Below are 25,294 nucleotides of genomic sequence, written 5' to 3' on the forward strand. Positions count from 1 at the left end.
GATTTTTTTTTTTTTTTTTTTTTTTTAATAATAATCCTCTCCAGAGAACTCAGGGTCCTGGGAGAACTACCTTGACTGTTTCCAAGGGCAGTTTTCCCAAATGACCTACTCACCTCCCACTAGATCTCGCCTCTTAAAATTTCCGCTACTTCTCATGTCTCCACACTGGAAATCAAGCCTTCAACACAAGAACCTTCGGTGGATACACTTAAACCATGATCAAACAGGAGCACTGAAGAAAACAAAACCAGTGAGAATATAATCACAGAGGGCATTAAGGGATAAACCCGTAAGACTGGACTGAATCTTTTAATAAATCTTTGTGGCCTAATCTTTGGGGTACACCTGCCTTAAGAGGTTGAGATGGAACACTTTTTTCCTTGAACCACTGAGGGAGGTGATTAAGAAGAAAACTCATCCCCTGTACAAGTTTCTAAATCTATCAGCTATGGTTTACCTGTGCTTTCATGCACTTTTATTCAGTGTAATTTTTGTGCATACTTTTGTACTCACTTAATATTAAAGATTTTTTTTCCTAATGCCCTATTTTCTGTGCCAGCTCAGTTTTCGTCAGCATTTGCAGTTGGCTGGCTCATGGTGCCTGTTGGTGCATTTCTCTTGACAGGTGTTGCCAAGTAGCAGTGAGGAGAAAAAAACTAAGCAATTGGGAGAGCAGTGTTTATTATTAGTGGACTTAGGAGAAAGATGAGAAAGGGGGGGAGGGGGGAGAAACAAGTCCTGCATAAAGGGGTAGTTTTACCTCTTCCTTTTCAATTTGGGTGCTCTTTGTGTCTTAACCTAGTTCCTCTGAGCATGTGCATGGCATTCTATGTACCCCTATATACACAGGTGTTTATGATTGTCCTACCTCCCAAAGAAACTCTCTCCACATATTTTTCTTCCCAGGCCTCTAATTATCTAAGTGCATGGTTTATTGTATGGCTTCACTATGATCTTTTTTGCCTCAGGCATTGTTCTTCCACTTCCTAATGTTTCTAGCAATGTCTGCCACTTCTCCAGCCTGGGCAAGTTTAGAGTTAGACGGAGAAGAGCGCTTTATGCCAGTCATTTAGGTAATCTCAGAAAGTTTTTTTTTTTTTAAAGATGTTGATGGACCTCTATTTTATTCATTTATTTATATGTGGTGCTGAGAATCGAACCCAGTGCCTCACACATGGTAGGTGAGTGCTGTACCACTGAGCCACAACCCCAGCCCCCTCAGAAAGATTTTTAACAGACCCCCATGATAGTTTGCAAGTACGGTCTGCTTTCCTCTCTCAGCAATCAAGGATCATAGTTCCACATTGGCAGTATGGAATGCTGTCTTTAAGACTTTCACTTAAAGATCAGAGCTGTGGGGTAAGGGCAAGTAAAAATGCTACAAAACTTCCCCACCACGTCTAAGTTGACTTTTCTTGATTGAGCATTCATTTGGTTGCTATAAGCCTTCTCCTTTTTTCTTAGAGTTCTGACAAAGTTGATAGGACTTCTATTTGCTTTTTGATGTTTCCATGGGGAACGGGAGCTTGGAGCTGCCTACTCTGCCCACTTGCTGACCTAATCAGATGTTTGAAATTTAAAATTGAGATATAAAATGGACTTCTTTTCTCACGTGTAATTAAAAAAAATGTATTTGCAAAAATTTAAACGGTTAAGTGCATGAAATTTGAAGGCAGATGGTCTGAATTTTATTTATTTTTTTTTTGCTTTGCCTCTGCAATTTATTTTTTATTTATTTTTTAAAAGGTTTATTTATTTCTGCTAACAAAGAACAGAATTATGACAGTGTAATTTAACAATCCTAATTGGCTTCATTTTAAATTTTAAAATCAGGTAACACTTCCTTCCATAAAACAGAATCAGTTTTCCTATGAGCCAAGCACTCATCAAAAATAATTTGATGGATTAATATCAGATTATTTATTTTTCTTACACAAAATAAGGACAAGGGAACTTCACTATTTCGCCAGTTGAGAATGGCTGTTCTCCCTCCAATCCAGATTTCTCTTGGAGGACCAGATGTGTCAGTAGTTGGTTTGATTAACTCCATGTTGCTGTTGCTGTTCCCCCCCCCCCCCCGGAATATTGTCTCTGTTGAAAAACTGGCTTCACAAAGAAGGTGGCAGCAGGAAAATTTCAGAATCCAAAGCTTAAAAATAAGCCTTGGGCAGTGTGGGGTTATTTTCTGTCTCTGGTGGGGGATCATATGGTGTCCAAGGCCTGGGGACAGAGGCAAAGTCCCCAGCTGCCCATCTAGGAGAGGTCACTCTCAGTAGCGTCTGGCATCCTGACCTGTGCTCGCCCAGGATGATGGTGGGTAAGGAGCAGCAGGTCACAGGGGCCCCCTGACCCTCTGGGAGACAGAGCTCTCCCTGGGCTGACCCCGGGACTGAGGGTCAGCAGCCAGGGGAGAATCAATGATTGTCCCCACCTGTGGTCCCTGAGGTCCTGGGGCAGGGATGCAGGAGGCAGCCAGTGTCACAAGATGTCCTCATCCTCAGCCAGGCTGGGCGCCTGGCTAAGCGAGGAGAAAAACAGTGTCCCTTCTCAGGGCCTGGCCCATGCGCCTGGTCTCACTTCCTCCCCAGCACTGCCTGGAAGGGGAGGAAGTGACAACCAGGGGAAGGCCAGGAAGTGAGGCCACCATCACATTCAAGTTCAGGGTGCGACAGCTCAGTCTGCCTCCCAACAGGACCCATACTCCGCTTCCCTTCATGGGCCAGTCCCTTCTGAGAGTCACGCCCTGCCCTTTATAGGCACAAGGACCCAGAAGTTCCAGAGACACGTCCATGTTTAGGCCCTCGGATCCGGAAGTGCCTCAAGCGTCCATGTTTAGGTCCGTGGACCCGGAAGTTCCTCAGACATCCACGTTTAGGCCCCCAGATCAGGAAGTTCCAAAGGTGCACATTTAGGCCCCCGGATCCGGAAGTTCCTCAGGTGCACATTTAGGCCCCTGGATCTAGAAGTTCCTCAGGCACACGTCCATGTTTAGGCCCCCGGAACTGGAAGTTCATCAGGCGCATGTCCCTGTTTAGGCTCTGGGATCCAGAAGTTCCTTTGGTGCATGCCCATTAGATGGTCTGAATTTTAATCCCTTCTTTGTCACCAAAGAGTTTGTATTATTTATATTTATTTATATAACCTATCTGCACTTCCGTTTCCTGCCTGTAAAGTACACGTATTGAGAAAACTAATTAGGATCTTCCATTATTAAAACAGTGGCATGCTGGTGAATGTTCAATCATCAGCTCTTGGAAGAGATGGGGGCATAGACCCTGGTTTTTTAGTGTGTGTCAATTTCCAGTAAAAATACTCCTGCTATGGCTGAACTTAAGATGCTTGTGTGAAATCATCTAATATAGAAGACAGGCACACAACGGACTCATTTGCTAGTGGGAGCCCACTCCAGCACATCACTTTAAAAAAAGTACAGGACATATAAGTGATGGATCAATAAATATTATCATCTTCAGTTGCTCTAAACAAAAAGAATAAAATAAGGGGAGAATTGGAGGATTCCTGAAGAGATAAGATATATAACCTCCCTCTTTATTGCCCTCTGTTCTAAAATACTTTTGTATTCTAGGTACTTTGAAATGCTGTCTCCAGATGGTCTGTCTTCTGTGAAAATCATGATTCCCATCCCCACTCTGTCTCTAGATCTTGTGTCACTGTTTACAGTGAACACAAGCACAGGGAGGACAGTCATTGCTCACAAGTCTGCCACCCTGCTGGCAGCTGACCAGGCCTGGGAGGACTTGTTCCTCATTGATTAACCTATTAACCTTGTCCACATAGGAAAGCTTAGAGACTTCACCCTGCCTTTGCTCCCTGGTTGCCAAGGCATTCTGCCTGATAATGGTCCTGCAGCAGTTCAGCTAGCCACTCTTTCCCCTTGAAGGCATACATAGATTTCTCAACCACTCTCACCAGATGAACAATTCTGCAGATGTCATGTCCTCCATACTTCTGTTTCAACCCCAACCTAGGCAAGTCTGTGAAACAAAGACTGTCTTATCTATTAAATGGGTACCCAGACCTAATCCTTTTACCAAGTCATGATGTTGCCCCATGTTCATTCCCCTTCCATTCTGTGCATCCACCCAAGACTTACAGAGTGCCTATGACTGCAAACACAAAGATGACTACACGGTTCTTTCTGTCTATAAACTTACAGCCTGGGATGGAATAGGGTAGAGTGGACATAGATATGCAAACAAAATAGATTACAGTGTGAAAGGGGAAAGTACTAAAGTCCATGCAAAATACTCTTGGAAACGAAGGACAAATTTTGCCTATCTCAGGGTTCTATGGAAGTTTTTGTAGAGTGCATGCAAGTAATATAGTGGAAGGTAGAGGCTTGGTGCAAAATTGCAGCATATTTTGTGCTCTTTTATTTCCTTGCATTTAGAACTTCAAGTCCTGGTCTCTAGTAATAATAAAACTAATAGGTAACTTTTTTTTAGAGTTCACAATGTGACAGATACGGTACTAAGTGCTTTACATGCAATTTTTAAAGTGATCTTCACAAAACCTTAGAAAATATTGTCACCCTCAATAAGAAAATCAAGTTTTGAAATGGTAAGTTACTCAAAGTCACACAACCTAGGAATAGGTAAAGAGTTAAAACCCATCTCCAATTCACTGCCAAGTCTGTGGTCTTAGAAACAAGCCAGCACGCCTGGCTTGGTGGTGCACATCTCTAATCCCAGTGGCTTGGGGGGCTGAGGCAGGAGGATCGCAAGTTCAGACGGCCTCAGCAACTTATTGAGGCTCTAGGCAACTCTGTGAGACTCTGTCTCTAAATAAAATACAGTAAGGACAGGAGATGTGGCTCGGTGGCTAAGCACCCCTGGGTTCAATCCCTGGAAGAAAGAAAGAGAGAGAGAGAGAGAGAGAGAGAGAGAGAGAGAGAAAGGAAGGAAGGAAGGAAGGAAGAAAGAGCCAGCAGCCAAGCATACTGGCACACACTTGTAATTCCAGTGGCTTGAGAGGCTGAGACATGAGACAGAAAGATTGTAAGTTCAAGGGCAGCCTAAGCAACTTAGTGAGGTTTTGTGCAACTTAATGAGATCCTGCCTCAAAATAAAAAACAAAAAGGGCTGGGGATGTGGCTCAGTGGTTAGGCACTCCTAGGTTAAATCTTTAGCACCAAAACAGGGGGAAAAAAGAAAAGAAAAGAAACAAGCCAGCAAGACTTAGTATAGTTGAGGGACCAAGAGGAATGGTTCTACCACCCCAAATTGCCTCCCTGCAAAATTTCCTCATATAATGCTCATGTCTTAAAATCGCTTTCTCCTATCAGGGCCAAATACAACAATCTGCAAGTGCCCTTGGAGAGATAATAGCAGTTATTGTGAAGAAAGACTCCGAAGGATGTTGATGTGGTGCCAATTTATCCCCCCACCCAGGTCTGTGGTTGCTGCTTGGTGATGTTGGGTTAATGGTTAATCTGCTCTTGTGTAAGTCAGCTAATGCCACTCCCAAATAATGAAATGTACTAACCCAATTAAGAAACACCTGCCCAACTAATCTGAATGTGGGACCTGAGTGTCAGCTTCCATTTTACACTTTGTAAAAGGAAAGAGGATTTCCACTGAACACTTGAAGTCTCCAAAGAACACAGTTGATCTTTCTTTTCAACCAATTGAAAAACTTATTGCCAGGTATTATATAATATATGTTATTTACTTTAGTGTTGACATCAGTTCTGTAAAAGTTATTATTTTATTTTTTGTGTGCAAGTAAATAACACAAAAGCTCAGAAAGGTGAAATCTCTCGTACAAGTTCATGCAGTCAAATGGTTTTCTGTTTCTCCAGGATTCTATTAAGGGGATTCGTTTAGTTTGTGTCCTAGTTAACAATGGACTTTCTTATTAACGATGAGAATTTGAATATCTTTGAATGGGCATTATTATTCTAGAGGTGCAATATAGCAAAAAGAACAGGAATTTTGAAGCTCAGTATTCCTGTGTTAAAATGCCAGTTCCTGCTGGGGAGTGATATTCACCAATTATATTATTATATTCTGTGCATGTAACAACAAATCCCATCATTATGTACAACTATAATGTACTAATGAAAAATGTGGGGGAAAAGAGAGAGTCGATACGGTTAAAAAAAGTCACGAGGATGAAAAAAAAGTTCCAGTTCCTCCTGTACTGTTGTGACCTTTGTCAGATCACTTGATCTCACCCCCAAAAGGAGATTGTGAGAATTGAAGCAGATGGCAGGTACCTAGGGGTACTTAAATCCATGTTCCTTCTTTCCAGCTGTTCTCTAGTAGGGCACGAGTGGTCATCTCTAGCTGTCTCATGCAAATTGGTTAAAGACAATATATTGTTAGAGGCATTTTAATTTATTATAATTACAATAAACTCTTGCCATGTGCCAGTTTTAGGGAAATTTAGAGAAGGTTCTGTGAAACTTGGTAAATGCTACAGCTTCTGCAGGTTGAAACATAACAGACCAATCAGTGAAGTCCATTACCATGACACTGGATGAGGTGCCATTAGAGTTCTGGTGGAAAATCAGAAAAACCTGCTGTAAAACCTGGACAGGAGATAAAACACAGAGACAGGTGGAAGAGAAATAGCAATAGAAGGCAATAAAGGACACGTTTCCAAGAAGTAATTCAGGCCATAAATGATGTGTGACTTCGGAAGATAGAGACCACTTAAAAGGGGCCAAGAAACCCTCATGACCCACTTCATGCACTTTCTCCTCCTCCTGTCCCTCCATAGCCCTCTGGGTTTCTCTCAGAGTCACTAGTGCACTTATCTCTGTAACAAGGTGGAGAAAACATCACAACCTCTTAACAGCTGGCGCCAGAATTCCTCTTGAGGATAGAAGCATCTAGGTTTGGAAAAATTGGTTGGAAAATTAAGTGTAATCGAATGGATTAGAAAGTGCTTGAGGTGGAACAGGCCAGCTGCTAGAGGAGGGGCATTCACTATGCATATAACAGGGGAATTCAGAATTGGGGGCAATCTGCAATAGCGAGCGTGAGGGAAGGAAGAAAGGCAAAGGGAAAAGGGAGAGAGCAGCTAGCAAGGTAACAGAGTGGTAAGTCTTCCCCAAAGTGGGAGAGAGCAGCTAGCAAGGTAACAGAGTGGTAAGTCTTCCCCAAAGTGGGAGAGAGCAGCTAGCAAGGTAGCAGAATGGTAAGTCTTCCCAAAAGTGACCTCGCTATGGCTTCAGAGATTGCTACCAAACCCAGGCAGCTTTGTGTCTTTCTGATGGGAAAACCAGGAAGGCACTAAATTTCATTTCATTTCATTTCAATATTGTGCAAAACAGAGTAGATGTGAGGAGGTGGGAATGTCCCCTGGGAGATAATCTAGTTCTGGAAAGGGCTTTATATACTTCTACAGGCCAGGGATTGAATTGAGGGTTCAAACCATGTTTACCCAGATCTTTGAGGGGCAAAAGGGCCTCAGCTGACTTCTGAATTGTATTACCAGTTCCATTCTTCTTTAGAAAAGAAAAAAAGCTTACCTAGTACAGTGCCTAACATACAGTAGGCACTCTATAAGTATGTTGTTCAGAATCAAATATAAACAAACATAAGCAGCCCTTCATATCTGCAAGTTCTATATCTACAGATTCAACTAATCATGAATGAAAAACATTAAAAAATTGAATTTCTACTGAACATATACAGACATTTTTCTTGCAATTATTCTCTAAACAATAGTGACTATTAACATAGCATCTGCATTGTACTAGGTATTATAATCTAGATATGATTTAAATTATGCTGGAGAATTTGCATAGGTTATAAGCAAATACTATGGCATTATATTAAGGGACTTGAGCATCCTGTAATTTTCATATCCACAGAGGAGGGGGTTCGGAGTAATCCCCTGAGGATACCAAGGCCAGACTGTACCTGGTTTCTGCTGTCATGGTAATTAAAATTGAGTGACGGCAACATATATGTATTTATAAATAAAAATCAACCTAATCTTAACAATTCTGGAAAGGATATAAGAGCCTGATTAAACAGGTTTAATACTTTCTCTTGTATTTTTCAGTATCCCTCAAGGTAAAGCTCACATCTCATTTCCTTTACAATGACAAATCCAAGACTTGTCTCCTTGGATTTCCAGTGATGTTTTCTGTCTTTGAAATCTTATGATATTATTTTAGTCTGTACCAGCCATTTGACCCTGATCATTTATTTTTCAAATGGATGTCTCTCTTTTATACACATAGTCCCCGAGGACAGGAAAAGTGACCACCTCTACTAAGGGCCTATTTTAGTAGCGTGTACATGTTGTTCAGTTGATTGTTACTGCTCATATATATCTGGCATCACATTGTCAGAAAGTAGCACAGTGCTTGAATGTACTAGTACTGAATAAAGATTTGATGACTTGAGTTGAATTATTTGTGCCATTGACCTTTGGGAATATACAATTTCTAGATATCGTGTTCCTAGGGAAATAACAGAAAATTGGAACTTGCAAAGAAGACACACATGATCCTTATCAGCTATTTTATTTTCCTATTGTTTGGGGGCATGTAATTTAGGCTTTCCTCTTCAGTAACGCATCTCTGTCAAATGTGTACATGATTTCTTGGCCAAAACTTTAAACAGATACTGTGAGGTTAAAAAGTAAAGATGCACATAATTATGATGCTGACTGGCATCCTAAAAAAATGTGATCCAACCCAAGGAGAAATCTGAGCTCAAAGGGCTTAAAAAGATTTCCCTAATTTTCTTGTTTATTGAAGAGCTCACCAGAATGCAGGTCTCCCACTTTCTGATCCAGTGGTCTTTCCAAGACACCAATTTTGGTTGTCAGCAGAGCACAAAAAGTGTTTCAATTATTAATGCAGTATGCTAAGTCCCAGGAGTAGAATAAGCCTCATTATTTAGCTAGTAAGTCAGTCCAAATCATTCTGACATTCCTATAAAACTGAACAGATTTTGAAGTAAAGCATCCTTGGGCTTATCACCCTAAAAGGGGGCTGCCATCTCATTTACTATTTAAAAAAACATAAATGAGCTCTTCTGTTTGGATATTCATTATATCTTAGTTTTATTGATTCTGTTATATTGCTGTTAATTACAGGAACCACAAAAGCCTTCAAATGGATTAAAGCCATAATAAAAAGATTAGTAATACTTTGTACATTGAGTGATTTAGAATCAACTGATGTTTATCTTTCCAGACATTACTACACTGAAATATTGTAAAATAATTAAATTGAATATTTTAATTTATTCGTGTTGGCAAAATAAATCTGAATGCATTTTAATAACTTGATGATATTAACAGGTATTATTAATTCTCATGATAACTCTGGAAAGTGGGCTTTATGATTTGCCTCACTTACAGATGACAAAATCAAAGCTGATAGAAATTTCATATTTTGTTCAAGACCCCACAATAGATAAGCCAGGATTAAATGAGATAATACATATGTACAGTACTTAGCACAGTGCTGGGAAGATAGTGTGTTGAATAAATGCAAATGAGACACTCCATGTGAAGTGAAAATGAGTTTAAGAGAATAAAAGAAATCTGTTGTAAAGACAGTACATAAAGTTTGTGTTGTAATTTCCCATGTACATACTAGAAGGATGACTAAAATTTGATTCTGAGGTTCTCAACAATAAGACCAAAGACAGAAATACAATCAGTTATAAAAATGGTAAATAACCTTGCCCAAGAGAAGTGCAACTATTTCTGAAGCTCAGACCTAGGGTCATTTTTTAAATCTGTGCATTATAATTATTCATAGTGGTGGGATTCATTGTTACAAATTTGTACATGCACATAAAATAATTTGGTCAATTTCATTCCCGTGTCTCCCCTTTTTCCTCCCCTCCTCCTTTTCCTCAGTTCCTCTGCTCTACTTGTATGCCTTTTATTTTCAAGATACAAAGACTTTTCAAGATACAAAGACTCTGGAGGATGAGGCAAACTTAATGTGGCTCCTAGAAGCCTGGAAAAAATGATAGCCAAACCTGGGTAAAGTGGAGTAATCAGAGTTACCCTGGCAGTAGGTAAAGGAAGGATTTAGAAGTTGAGGAAAGGGGCATGCTAGAATGGAATATTATACAAGACCCGAAGACTTGGCCTGGGGCTATAGCTCTGTGGCAGAGTGCTTGTCTAGCATTGTGAGGCACTGGGTTCGATTCCTAGCACTGCAAAAACCACTAAACAAATAAAGGCATGCTCACCATCTACAACTATTAAAAAAAAAAAAAAGACCAGAAGTCTTGCCAGATAATTCCATGGGAGACCCAAGGGCACAGTACTCACCAAGACCATTAAAAATACACTGGCAAGGCACTGGCACCACTAAGAATTATAGTGGTGGTCTCCTCTGTAGGCCATGACTCAAAGCAGGACAGTGATCTCAGAGCTGAGCTCTATAATAGCTATGGGCATGAATGGGTTCCTTCCAAGGAATAGAAAGTGATTGGAAATGGCTAACTGCCAGAAAGTGGAGTCCACAATTACCAAAATCACCAATAAGATCAGAGGGTCTTGATCTGCAGGAAATGTTGAGGAGGTTAATAGAGTATGGTGTTCCAAAGAGCAAATGTACAGCCAACAAAGGTGCTACATAAAATTTAAAGAGGATAGACTGAGCTGTGGCTCAATGATAAAAAGAGTGCTTGCCTAGCATACATGAGTTCAATCCCCAGCACTGCAAAAAAGAAAAAAAAATCTAAAAAGGAATAGACTTTTGATCATATAACATCATCCAGAGCAGCCAACTCCACAGTGTTCTGGAATAACCTTTGAAATACACACATGAAGTGACAGATTGGAGGCAATGCGTTCATCTTGCAGGATATACATCAAATCAGAGATTTATGTATAGCATTCTGTCCACAACAAGAACAAATGGATCCAGGAATAAGGAGAGAAATGAACGAACCATTGGGAAACTTTATTATTGCTGTCCCCCAAACTGGGTTTATCAAGGGATAAAGGTCTGGTTCCCAAGCTACATGGGATCATGCCAGGGAATATTACAAACATCCCATTGAACTACAAGTTACAGCTGCCACTAAGGCACTTTGGATTTCTTGTCCCCAGGAATCAGCAAGGGAAAAAGGTCACCCACCATTGCACAGGGACACCTATCTTCATTAGTGGAAGAAAGAGGACAGAGCTAGGGAAGAAATTATGTGTGAAATCTAGATAATCTACCTGGGCCTTTCCTGATACTCCCTTGACCCATTGGTACATGACTGGATGTGCACAGCACTCCTGGCCAGAGAAGGGTGTGACTGCAATGAGGGCTTAGGTGTATGGGGGAAAAGAGATTTGAGTAACATCACTAGCTAGCCACAAGGATGAGGGGAATTTAGAGTGGAGAGAGGAAGAGGGAGAGGATAAGAAGAAGCTGTGAACCTGAGATCAATGGCAATGACCTGGACATAGTTTTGTCCCATTGACCTTCACTTCTAATTTTCCTGAAGGAAGAGAGGTCTGGGGACCTGCAGAGGGGCTGATCCTTGCACCTAGGTAGAAGCAGATCTGGTAGCTAGGTAGAAACAGTGTGGGGAATGTGGCTGCCATGTGGCTAAGATCTCCTACTGCCTGGAGCATGACAGGCTAATGACTTTATAAGTCACTTTAGTGCATGTTTGCATGGAACAGGCCTTCCCATACCATTGATTGATCATGACATGCATACTATAAAGCTGACCAATTTCTGCAAGCATTGTCAGTTTGTTTCAAGGACTCCTGATTGGCCTGAGGCTCTCTCGGAACTGTGCTGCAGTCTTAGATTCTTTCTACCCTTCTCTTCCCTTCCTTTCTCTTTCCTCCAGATGTCAGAGCTGAAGTGTGGTCTGGAGGTCTTCCTCACTTTCTCCTACCCTCTTCTTGTTAATCTTTGACAGGCGTTTCCCCAAATAAATATCCTGCATGGCTAATCCATCTTATTCCACCATTCTAGATGGCCATGAACTAATTAATGCATGTTCTCCAGCTAGTTGTTAGCTAATTACAGGCAGATCCATGCACCATAATATTGTAGGAGAAATGAGTTTTTATATACAGTTTAACATAATCTTTGTAATCATTTATTTATTTAAATGGGCTAGGTAGCATGATTTCAACAACAATAAAAAAAAATAAAACAAAACAAACAAGCTTGGATCCAGGTTTTTCTCAATCAGTAATTTGAAGACATACCTTCATACAAATTCATGATAGGATTACCAAAGTTCTCCTTAGTGGTAGAGCACTTGTAATACTGTATCTGGCTCAACAAGGTCATTGTACACATATTCACCTTACAAACCATTTCAAAATTAAAATGTCCACGGTTATAGAACCTGACATTGTGTACATTTTTCTGGGCAATGTAAATTTTCGGAAATTGCATGGAAAGTGACTTGCCAATATGAATCTAAGAATTAAGGTTCAAAAAATATGCATACCATTTGACTCAATAGTCTCTTTTCTGTGAATCATTCTGAAAATAATTATTTAAATATTAAACATTTAATTTTATATTTATTATCTAAAAATTACTCATATGAAGAAGTGCATTAGCTATGAAGATGTGGAAACATGGAAATATGCTTATAAATTAAAATTAACTTTAAGGAACGATTTACAAAATTATATACGTATCATGATTATATTTACATTAAATATACTTAGTAAAAAAAACTGGAAGAAAATATATTACAATGGCCATGTTTATATTAGGGTTGCAAGATTATGAGTGGTTTTCTCTTTTGTTTCTTTTTGTAATTAAATTTCATGATTTATACAATAGGATTTCAACTGAGTATTCTTTAGTACAATCTTTTATTTTTTATTTTATTTTTTTATGTTGCTTTTGTTTTATTTTTTATTTTTTTTAAAGAGAGAGAGAGAGAGAATTTTTTTAATATTTATTTTTTAGTTTTCGGCGGACACAACATCCTTGTTTGTATGTGGTACTGAGGATCGAACCCGGGCCGCACGCATGCCCAGGCGAGCGTGCTACCACTTGAGGCACATCCCCAGAGCCCTAGTACAATCTTTTAAAGGCAAACCTCTTTGTTTATATTTTCCCATTGTTTAGGCAATAGCTTTGGCAGAGGCTCTTTTTTTTTTTTTTTATAGTGTCTTTTTATAGTGTTGGGGATTGAATGGGACTTTGCACATGTTAGACAAGCACTCAAACCACTGAGCTACATCCACAATACAATATTGTGTATTCTTCTTCTTTTCATGAAGACCATGTGTGAAATTGTGTATGATGGTTGGTTAGATGATTATTATTATAATTTTAGATAATTTCCTGATAAGAGTCTTCTACTTTCTTACATTTGGTTTAGTTCAATTTAGATGTATGTCTAACAAATTTGTAATTTGTATGCATTACAAATTAGGTGGGAATATTTGTATTCCTCTGTTTTATGTTTTTTTTCTCTCTCTGGTATCATATATATTATCTACAAATTGACTTAAACAAACTTTTCTGTTCAGAACCACTGGATTCCTCATCAATTTATCTGTGGCATTATAGGTCAACTTGTCAACCAATTCAAAAATTGAGAGTCATGTGAGAGTCCTCTGTTTGCTTCACCACTTCTCAGCACTGTCTGTTTCATCTCCCCAGGCTTTTTGTATCTTCCGCATATCCTTCCCCAGGCCACTGCCTTAGAAAGACTCTCATTACATGCAGTTTATAGTTCTATAATGCTATGTAATTAATCTCTTTGTCCTTCAATCTATCTTTCACATTATCCCTAAATTAGTGGTTCTCAATGGGAGAGGGGTGGTGTTTTGGCCCCCAGGGGACATCTGAAGATACTTTTGGTAGTCACAACTGGAGCAGGGGGAGAATAAGGAGTTTGTGGATGGAAGGAGAGCAAGGAGTTGTACTGGTAACTAGCATGTAGAAGCTGGAGATGCTTTTAGACATCCTGCAAAGCAGAAGACAGCCTGGTTCCCCAACAAAATTTTCCAGCCACAAATTTTAATAGTGCTGAGAATGAGAACCTCTGCTTAGAGTGATTCTTCTAAAATAAAACTTAATTAAATCCTTCAAGTACAGACTATTTCTTTGTTTATTTAGTTTTTTTTTTTTTTAATGTGGTGCTGGGGATCGAACCCAGTTCCTCACAAGGTCTAGGCAAGTGCTCAACCACTGACCCACAACCCCAGTCCCAAACTATTTCTTTTTTTGGTGAAAGTTTTTGCATGAAGCTCGTCTTTTCTAGTCTCAGTTACAAAGCATGTAGTATTCCTGCCTGAATATGCTATGTTTTCCCTGGCTCCTGCCACTTGTCTGCTACTTGAAGACTCTTCTGACTTTTCCAAATTGGACTGGATGATTCTTCTCTGTGATCACCTTTAGGGGTACATGAATCACACTAATTATTGCCTGTCAGTTCCACTTCACGATGAGCATTCAGAGAGCAAGAAGTCTTTTTCTTTGAATTTTCAGCAATGTTTGACACAGAGAATGGATCTAAATCAGTCAAGGCCCTCTGCCCTGACTCCATTTAATGAGCAGGCAGATTTGCTTTTGAGCACAATAGGTTCACTGCTGCAATCCTTATTTTCTTTTTGCTTTATCCTCTCCTCACCTGAAATGCTGTTCTTTCATGTCTCTGTCTACCTTCATGTTCTTCCCACCTATTCTTTAAGGATCAGATTAAAAAGAATCACTATGATTTACTGAGCCATGTGCCAGGTCTCCATTATCTTAATTAACTTTCAGTAAAACCCTTATAAGGAAGGTATTGTCCCAATTAAACAATGATGCAAACAGCTCTGAGGTGTTCACAGGCGAGATAAGACAGGCACACCAACACTCACAATCACAATGCAGGTACGTGGGCCCACTTCCTCCCTGCTTGGTTCTCCTGCCTTCTCTGATAGCTTTTCTTTTTCCTTCCAGATGGTATTGGGAGATCATTTAGTCTGCTGTTCAACTTTTATGAGCAAACTGAAATGCTTTATGGAAACAGGTGGTTAATGATGGAGGACAAACCTGAAATCTAGTAATCTGGATTCTGATGCTCTTTTCACCCACATCCAACATGTCTTGCTCAGTCTAAGTTGCCATTCCTCCCCCTCCCCCAAGACATTAGGAGCAGTCCAACATGGTTAGTGGAATTAGGACAGGTGGACAGTCTTAGTCTGCAGGGACTTAAAGATGCAGAATTCTGGGGCTGGGATTGTGGCTCAGCTGTAGAGTGCTCGCCTAGCACGGGCGGGACCCAGGTTCAATCCTCAACCACATAAAAATAAAGGCACTGTGTTGTGTCCATCTACACCTAAAAAATAAATATTAAAAAAATGCAGAATTCTGAAGATTCATGGCCTAGGAGAATTTTCATCTAAGGATTTTCATGGGGAAGTCACTAGAATCACAGGAATGATTGGAACAGATTTGAATTTTTAAAAACTTACCATGGAGAATTGTGGGGCTGTAGTGAATGCAAGTGACAATGTAAGATGTTTTTGTGGTTCAAGACCACGTGTGGGAATACAGAGAAGTGGACTAATTGGAGAACTATCTATATTGTCAGAATTTTGCCATCGATGGTCAATAGGGCATGAATTTTGGCTATAGTATGACTCTGATGAAGGGACTTTAGCCTTATTTTATCTCTGCATGGTTAAAATATGGTTTAACACTTACTTTGAGGGATGTTAGAAACAAATGAAAAGTGCTAGACACATATTAGCTATCAACAAATATTTGTTCTTATATACATAAGTTAAGTTTTCCTCCTTCAAAGAGTTCTTTAAATAGAACATCTTAAGTAACTCATCAAATCTTCGAGATTTGTTTTCTGGTTAAGTAAGTTCTTGTTAGTAGTCAGGTGCCCTTTGAGCTTAGTTTTTGTAAGATTGGTGTTAGGTGCAGGACAGGCTGAATAAGTTATCTGCAGGGCATGCCAAACAAAGTTAGCTGCAGGGTGATCTGGCCACTCAAACCTTCTGTCTGGTTCTTTATCACCTGTTTCAAGCCAACTCCAAGCCCCCCCCCCCCAAGGCTGAACACTCAACCCACCGCTCAAGGCTGAACACTTAACCCCCCTTGTGCCAACAAGGCAGCTTGCAAACCCAGAGACCCTGTTAGATTTAGGCAGCACAGCAGAAGGGCTATAAAAACCTTTCCCTGCCGCAGCTCTCCCCCGCCCCCCCTTCTCTTTCTCTCTTTTCTTTGTTGCACTGCTGCAATAAAGATCTCTCTGTCGCTCTGAGTGTTATGGTCACTTTCCTTTCAGTTGGGATATGGGGCAGAGGTGTACACGGAAGGCTGTGATAAATGCATCAAAGTGTACAAAGACATGATGGAAGGCCTCCAAACTCGGTGGTGGTGGGAGTGTCACTCAATGGACAATTTTACTTCCTACGCAGGCTGACCTCCAGTCCCCAGATGGGCACACAAACATCTGGCAATAATCACACCTTTCATCTAGTCTCTCTAGAGAATTCGTTCGTAAACACATATGCAAGGAGCCCNTGATATTCTTGCTTTTGGATGGCCGTTGATTGTTTTAATTCATTTGACCATTTATTTTCTAAGTCCTAAAAGAGAAAATGTGCCAACTGGTTAATTTTTTTATGTAAAAAATAAATAGGGGGCAGGGGATAAGCAAGGATGGTGGAATGTGATGGCCATCATTATCCAAAGTACATGTATGAAGACAAGAATTGGGTGTTAATATACTTTATATACAGAGATATGAAAAATTGTGGTATATATTTGTAATAAGAATTGTAATGCAAAAAAAAAAGAATGGGAAGTTATACTCCATGTATGTATAATATTTCAAAATGCATTCTATTTTTATGTATAACTAAAAAGAACAAATAAAAAATTTTAAAAAAATTGCTATACTACAGTGACTAAATAAATAAATAAAAAGTAAGCTGGGCACAGTGATGCATGCCTGTAATCCTAGTGGCTTGGGAAGCTAAGGCAGGAGGATCATGAATTCAAAGCTGGCTATAGAAATTTAGCGAAGTGAAGTCAGCCAATCCCAAAAAACCAAATGCCCAATGTTTTCTTTGATATAAGGAGGCTGATCCATAGTGGGATAGGGAGCAGGAACATGGGAGGAATAGACAAAGCCTAGATAGGGCAAGGGGTTGGAGGGGAAAGGTTGAGTCTCGCCACCCCCTCCCCCCGAGCGCACCGCAAGTTTTCATAAACAAGCCCGGAACGCGCTGTCAGACATCCTGTTTATACCACCCCGAGCTTCGGGCGCGGGCTTGAGGTCTGACGTCCCTTGGTCGCCGCGCGGAGAACTTGACCGCCAGCTCCCTGGCCCACTTGCTGGGGTGGGGGTGGTGGGGTGAGAGATTTTTTTTTTTCCCTAGCCATTGGACGGAGGCTAAGTGTCTTTTTCAGTGTTGGGTTTTCGAGTCTGGTAGGGGTCTGGTAGGGATCTCAGGAAACGCCCCTCCCCATCTAGGTTCTGTTAAGGTACCTGGCGCCAGGTAGCCAGCGAGAAGGGCGACATGATGACCCTGGACGGGAGGCCCAGGGAAGGGCAGCAGTGAGAAAGAACCATGTAGGGATTTGCGAATTCTGCTGTAAAGGGACTTGATTAACCGAATCTGGGACTGGTCTCCGAACTCCTCGGACCCCATCCGCGCGCGGCTGCCCAGTTGGCGTATCTAAGGGGGGACGTTGCTTCAGCGGGACTAGTAAACACCTTTCTAAAGTCACTTCCTAAGGTTCCTGAAATGTGGGCTCCTTGCATATGTGTTTACGAACGAATTCTCTAGAGAGACTAGATGAAAGGTGTGATTATTGCCAGATGTTTGTGTGCCCATCTGGGGACAAATTCTCTGATTTCCTGTGTGGGGAAGGGTATCCTATCCTCCCTGCCCTTGATACGTGGCTGTGAGCTGTCTTGCTCCTGGTTGGATACACTACTATACATACTATTAATCCAATTCATAGAGTTTTTTCTCTCAGTGACAGGTATTTACAGTGCTATAAAATTGTCGTTGCTTCTGTCAGGGAGGAAGGCCCTGGGCCGTTAAATGATGGTATAATGCAGAGACTATTAGGTGTGAGCATGTAGTCTTTTGTTATTCCCCCCGTCCCCCCCCCCCCAAAAAAAAAAAAAAAAAAAAGGTTTGAGTTATGTGTGGACATAGCCACTGTGGGAAATTAAGACGAGCATTTTGTATTGATTAAATTTTTGTTCCTCAGTTTCCAAAGCCCCATTTTGTGTTGTCTGTTCACTTTTGCTTTTGGTGACTCTAATGTTTTCCAAGACCTGGGAATCATTTTTATTGAAGGATCAATGTGTTCTTTTGTACTTTGTGGTGAAGACTAATGGAGACCACCAGGGTTCTGGACACTTCTGGTGCAGTATGCTTTGTAATAAGTAGAAAATGTCTTCCGCATACAGATCCAGATCACATAAAGACGCAAGAACATCGGTCGGTGAGTGATTATGGACATTATGAATAGAAATAGTCAATACCTTTTCTTAATTCTATATATTGTGTTAACTAAGCATTTTCATTGTACCTTATCTCAGACTCTCTAGATAACTATGTAGCTGGGTTTTTTTTTTTTTGTTTGTTTGTTTTTTGTACCAGGATTTTGGTGTTAACAATCCACATAGAATACTGCTAGTTTAAACTTTTTTCTGTTCCATAGTATACTCATTACTTACTACTATTGGGAAATGATGAGAGTAAATAAATTAGGCATTGGCAAAATAGTTTGTTTTTCAAAACATACCTATATTTTAGGTTTTTTTTTTTTTGTGTGTGTAATTTAGGCAGTTTTAATGTCAATTTGCCTAATGCTATACTTGTAATTACCTCTGATTACTCGGTATCCATCCTTTACAGATTTAAGATGTTAAAATATAAAATCTTTTGAATGTATGCATTTGATAAAAAAACTAGTGAAGATAAGGAATTTTGGGGATGGGGCTGCTTTTGTAGGAGTAGACTTGGATTGATTTTCTTGAAGAAACAGTCTGAGGGCTTCTAAATAGGCTTGTGAGGTTTAGATTCTAAGTTTACAAGCATTGGTGATTTTAGTAGCAGACTGAAAATTATAATAATTTAAATTATAACTATAATGATAAATTATGTTCTGAATTATCAGTTTCTTCTGAATGCCTTAAAGTAACATATATTTGGACAGGAAGCCAAAAGAAGCAACTTGTGCAAGTTTACCATTTTTATAGAGAAAACACTACATAAAAATAACTGCATTAATAAAGTAGTTTTTTCTAATTTTTATGTTACTATGGTAAATGTTTTTTCCTTTTAAATACACATATCATTCTGGATAGTCATTATGTTCTAATTAGGTAATAATATGCCATTAGAAGGTTTATTGTCGGAAATGTACATATTTGTGCAAAGAACTTTATTTTGCTTGTTTGCGAATTTAAGAAAATTCTTTCAACTAGGGAATTAGTTAAGAAAATGAATATTCTGTGTCTGTTATGTGTGTGGCTCAGTGGTGTTGTCTCTTTGTTATAGAATTGAGGTGCCTGAAGGAACCCTGCAGATTCTTTTAGACCATTGATTCTCACTTTGGTATGATTTTGCACTGGAAGAAGTACTTGCAACTTCTGGAGAGGTTTTGGTAGTTACAATTTGGGAAGAGGGGTGGTAATATTGGCTTCTAGGGGGTAGAGGCCAGGGATTCTGCTAAATATCCTACAAGGCACAGGACAGCCTCTGACAACAAAGTATTATCTGGCTTAAAATGTCCATAGTGCCTGAGGTACCAGGTGAGAATCCGGAAGAGCTGAACTCCTATCATGGCAAATCTTTTTACTTCTGGTACTTATTTTCTTCATCTGAAAATGGAAATAAAAATATCCACCTTAGTTGTCTCACAGAATTGTTGAGGAAAATCACGTAAATAATGTACATATAGTGCGTGAAAACTGAACAGCCACACAGGTTGTAGCTATTATGAAGTTCATTTTTTTTAAGAAAGCCTGTTTTTATTTTTTTATTTTAGTTGTAGATGGACAAAATACCTTTATTTCATTTAATTATTTTTATATGATGCTTAGGATTGAACTCAGTGACTCACACATGCCAGGCAAGTGCTCTACCACTGAGCCACAACCCCAGCCCAAAGCTGTTTTTTTTTTTTTTCAAATGAATAAATTGTTAGATATGTTGGGAGTTGAGAGGTTGAGACAGTATGCTGAGGAAAAAGCAGGATAAATGGTTTAATATTGATTATTCATCTTTTTGGGATAAAGAGTTTATTTAGTGTAATTATTGTTTTTCTTATTGTTAGAACACAAACTTCTTAGCTATGTATTTTTTTTTAAAATAAGCTTATTTTCTCGTTGCTACCAGTGGGAGACACACTGTAGAAATATTGGAAAGTGGCAAGTAGAGGAAAAAAATCATCCATGCTTTACTCTCTTTTCCATTTAAGGACAATCACCTTACCCTTTTTTCCTATAAGAGTGGTTAAAATTGGGAAAAGAGTTATAATGGAAATAGGAAGAGCACCTGGTGACCAAGGGCGGTACTACTTGTTTTTATGTCTTTCCTTTTTTCTGTTTTAATAATTAGTTACAATACAAGTCAGGTGTTGGTGCGCGCCTACAATCCCAGCTAATTGAGAGGCTGAGGTAAGAGGAACTCCTGAGCCCAGGAGTTTAGGGCCTGCCGGGCCACATAGACTTGATTGCCTTAAAAAAAAAAAGTTGCAAAGGTAAATTATAGGAGGAATTTGAGAGATTGGCTCATTGTTTTTATATATTTCATGTTAACCTCCAAGCATGTTCATGTTTGGTTTGTTGCTTCCTCTCTCCTTGCTGTCCCCAGTACTCAGCTAGGTATGCCACTGTTGCTTCCTGTCTTAAAAAATGCTTTGGTAACATGGGGTTTTAAGCATCTGCCATGTTGAAATGACTGGGTTTCTGGGGCAGGAAACTAATTCCTTTGAGTATTCTTTCCTCTGAAGTACATTAGCATTTTTGGCAGTTTGAGGCCATAAGAAGGCGTAAAACATTAAGCTCATTTCCGTGATACCTTCACTTCTAAGGTTTTATGATCTGTGATTCTTTGCATCTGGCTGTGGGCACACATTCTTCCTTGGTGCTGAGTAAATTGCCCAGTTCCAAGGCAAGATGTACTTTCAGAAGCAAAAGGAAAATTTCTTATAAGTTTACTCTGGCTAGAAGATAGCGGGTATTTGTTGGGGTATTTTTAATCTATTACTGACTTTTTTTAACAGTAACATTCACACAGCATTTTATTCATTTATTTATTTATTCAGTAAATGCTTACTGAACTCTTGCTACAACTGTCAGAGAGTGAATAAATATAACAAAACAGGTAAAAATTTCTGCCCTGAAAGAGCTATGTCTAGTGGAAGACCTCAGAGAGTGTGTGCAGAGCTTTGAAGTTGCAGGTTATACAGATGAGTAAATCCTATGTTGTTATTGTAGATTGTTTCCTAGAAGCCTTCAGAGCACTCCACTGATGTCTGAGAACTAAGGAGTAGTTTCTCTTTGTTATTGTTCTCTTTTTAAAATTTTAAGTTGGCGCTGGGATTGTGGCTCAGTAGTAGAGCGCTCACCTAGCAGGGGCGCGACCCGGGTTCAATTCTTAGCACCACATAAAAATAAAGGCTTTGTGTTGTGTCCATCTACAAAAAAGATTCTCTCTTTCTCTCTCTCTCAAAATATTTTTTTTTAAGTTACAGATTAATTTATTCTTTGTATGCACAAATGTCTCTTGGTACCTCTGAAGTGTCTGGCAGATGGATTAGGCACAGTTTATAATGGAAGTAAGTTTGCTCTTTGTAGCTATAACACGGTGTAGGTAATGCTGTAGTAGAGGTGAAAATTAGAACCACCAGGACCCTTGAAAAGAGCTAAATTCTATTTGGAGCCTTTCTCAAATGCTTTTATGAAGAGGCTTCATTTGAATGGGTCCTTGAAGGAGGAGTAGGAGTTTCCTTGTTTAGAGGTGGGGAAAAAAAATCTATGCAGACATGCAACATGAATAGAGGCATGAAGGTGGGCATGTATATGGTACATATGGCAAACTTGGAAGCAACCTCTGTGACTAGAGCAAGGACCACTTAGGAAAGAGCAGGAGGAGGTCGAGCTGGACTGCAGGGTGGTGCCGGATTGAGAAGACTGACTTTCTCCACAAGTCTGTGAGCAGTGTGAGGTCAGGACCATGGCCTGTGTTGAATAAATGAATAGGGAAGATTAGAAGCCATTTTAAATTTTGGAGCTCAGGTGTGTCATTAGCAGATGGAAGAATGAGAAGAAACACTGAAAGTTCTTCAAAGGGCCAGCTTTGTAGAACCATTGTGCTACCCTTTCCTTCTCCCCACAACAGAAAATGCTTTATTTACCCACCACTTATCAACTATCCAGAAGACTGCCAAGAAACAGAAAATGTTTAGAGCCAAAATATGTCAAGAAGTTCCTATATGATTTCCTTGTGGTAGAGTTAAAACTATTTTGCTTTTAATTTTTAAAGGACTCTTTGACAAATTTTCTAACTGATTTTCAGGTCAAGAGAACGCTAAATACAGCAAGCCTGAGAGAAGACAGTGATCAAGAGGATGAATTCAGGAAGGCACATCTTCAGGCTAGCAGTGTTAATTTTTATCTTAGCTGTGAATGGGGAATAAGTTTATGAAAAGTAGAATCATAGCTTAAGAATGAAACACTCTTTGGGGCTGGGGTTGTGGCTCAGCGGTGCAGTGCTTGTCTAGCACATGCGAGGCCCTGGGTTCAATCCTCGGCACCACATAAAAATAAATAAAATAAAGGTATTGTGTCCAACTACAACTAAAAATTAAGGGGGAAAAAAAAGAATGAAACACTTCTGGGCATTTAGCGGAAGGGCAAACCATTGTAAACACCATAGCAATTTGAAGTTGTTGTCATCACCACACAGTATGGTAATTGATGTTGGTGATGATACTGTCCCCAGTATTTAGAATAAGACACACGGCATGAAATGAAGTTAGAGTTCAGATCTCTAGCAGAAAAGGGCCATTTCATACACCTCATTTAAGAAATGGGAAGGAAATGTACAAGTAGGGGATGGGGACTGAATAAGAAGCTGCTGTCAGGGAATTTCTACAGGACAATTCAAGGAAGAGGTTTTCTTCAGAATGAAAAACAAGTGAAGGATCTTTATTTTAATTCTTCAGGAAATGAGTTACTTAAGAGTGAATTGAAAACCTCTGAAATTTGAAAAGAGGTGCTGTGGCCGTGTAGGAGACAGTAATAACTTGAACCAGCTGTAGGGACTGAGGTTGATTTTTATACCTCTAGGTAGAAAACAGATGAAATTTTTGCATCTTAGCCTTGTTTCTTTCCTTGTTTTTTATGATCTTAGCCTTATTTCTTTCCTTGTTTTTTTATGATCTGCTTTTGGACCCAGACTGGTTTGGTCATGGCTATGAGGAAGTGAACAAGTAATCCCCATGTCCTTACAGACAGTGAAGGGTACCTCTCTGTAAGATTGATGTGAGGATTGAATGGCTGCACCTAAAGATTTTGGAATGGTGCCGGTCACATAGTATGTTAGCTGTTTAAAGATTGGTATGTATGCTTTGTGTCAGTTACCAAAAAAAAAAAGCTGAAAGTATATTCAGAATATTTTAAGATGTTAAGTATCACCCAGTAGATGCAAGACAAAAATTATAACTGAGCTAATCTATGTGAGAAATGCTTTATTTAGAAATGAGTAAATCAAAAAAGTTTTGGTGCTTAAGACAGTTTCTCAAATCTAGAAGCATTAATTATTTAGACAGCACTCAAAGTACTAAATTAGACTTTCTTCTATTTTTAAGGAAAAAAAAACGATAAACAAAGGTGCTTTTATTTAACTTTAAATGCCATCCAAGGTATATAATTTGGTAGGAATGTATTAGGCTTTCTGGGAAAGTCAATATAAAGATACTGTGTTGCCTTCACTGATTCAGTTTACTTAGGAAATGGTGGGTTGCTGGCAGAGAGGCACCAGGCATACCTGATTGTAAAATGTTGTCTTCTGAGTTGTGTGGAAATTAAAAATCTTATAAATCAGGTAGTACTCCAATGAGTTTTGCTGCTTATGGAATTATAGGATTTTAAAAGAATTCTCATCGCGCGCGCACACACACACACACACACACACACACTTAAGAGGAAGGACTAACAATACAATTTTAGATTTTGGGTAAATCTTACTTTAAGAAAGGACAAAACGTAGGGCTGGAGATGTGGCTCAAGCGGTAACGTGCTTGCCTGGCATAACGCGGGGCGCTGGGTTCGATCCTCAGTACCACATGATGTTGTGTCCACCGAAAACTAAAAAGTAAATATTAAAAATTTTCTCTCTCTCTTTCTCTCTCTCTCTCTAAAAAAAAAAAAAAGAAAGGACAAAACGTAAACAGAAATAGAAATTGTAGAGCAACCTTTACTGGAAACTGAAATAAATAAATAAATATATATAAATATAAAAACCTTCTATTTCTATTTACGTTTTGTCCTTTCTTAAAGCAAGATTTACCCAAAATCTAAAATTGTATTGTTAGTCCTTCCTCTTAACTGTGTATATATTTTGCATACTTAAAGTACATTTCCTTCTTAGTGGTATTTATGTTGAACAGGTTTCTTGGTTCTGAGTATTATTCTTACTCTGAGGAACAGTAGTTGCTTCGTGGTTGGAAAATGACTGTTGATAACTTTTTCATTCCAAGAGCTTTGACAGTGAAGGGTTTAGCTGTATCTTTGTCTTCCCATTTGAGAATGACAAAGACAGTGAAGCTCTGTAATTTGATTTGTGGAGGGACAGTGTATAGTGAATTCTACTTGAACTGTAAAAAGGTGAACAAAAAGAAACTTAGATCTCTTATTTTCATATTCCATGGGTAACTGACTCATTTGACTGTATAAAGCATAACTAGATAAGAATAACTAGTAATTAATACAACTCTCATTTGTCTTTAATGTTGTTTTAAAGGGCTTAAGGGTATTAGAACTTACAAGTTAATTAGTTAAACAATTCTATTTGTAGGCTTGCTTGCACACTTAATTTTCTCAGAATGGATGACTGTAATTCATATCAATTTTTCAATTAGTACAATTTAATCTTTCAAGCTATGGTAAGAGAAGGGAAAGAGAAAAAACAATCTGTTCAATGTATATCTTGTGAAAATTTTTGTTAGTAAACTAGTTTGATGGATCACAAGCAGTGCAGATAGTCTTGATACATACATCTCCAAACCCATTTTAGGGTTAATTTGTATAATATAGACTAAAAAATTCTGTATAATGCCAGAATTTAATATACTACTTAATTTTGTTCAATTAAAGCCATTCTG

At 39.2% G+C, this 25,294-nt stretch overlaps 1 protein-coding gene and 1 pseudogene across 1 annotated transcript in view; one reads left to right on the top strand and one right to left on the bottom strand.

The window, feature by feature from the left end:
- The window catches only part of LOC107141425, a 55,780-nt pseudogene extending 38,188 nt beyond the window's left edge, over window positions 1-17,592 (bottom strand).
- A 583-nt stretch (window positions 17,593-18,175) lies between these two features.
- The window catches only part of Jak1 (Janus kinase 1), a 131,351-nt gene continuing 124,232 nt past the window's right edge, over window positions 18,176-25,294 (top strand). The window contains exon 1 of the mRNA XM_015484905.2: window positions 18,176-18,400. The gene's annotated coding sequence lies outside the window, so the exon portion shown is untranslated. The remainder of the gene's footprint in view (window positions 18,401-25,294) is intronic.

This window comes from Marmota marmota, unplaced genomic scaffold, assembly GCF_001458135.2.
Source record: "Marmota marmota marmota unplaced genomic scaffold, marMar, whole genome shotgun sequence".
Lineage (NCBI taxonomy): Eukaryota > Metazoa > Chordata > Mammalia > Rodentia > Sciuridae > Marmota > Marmota marmota.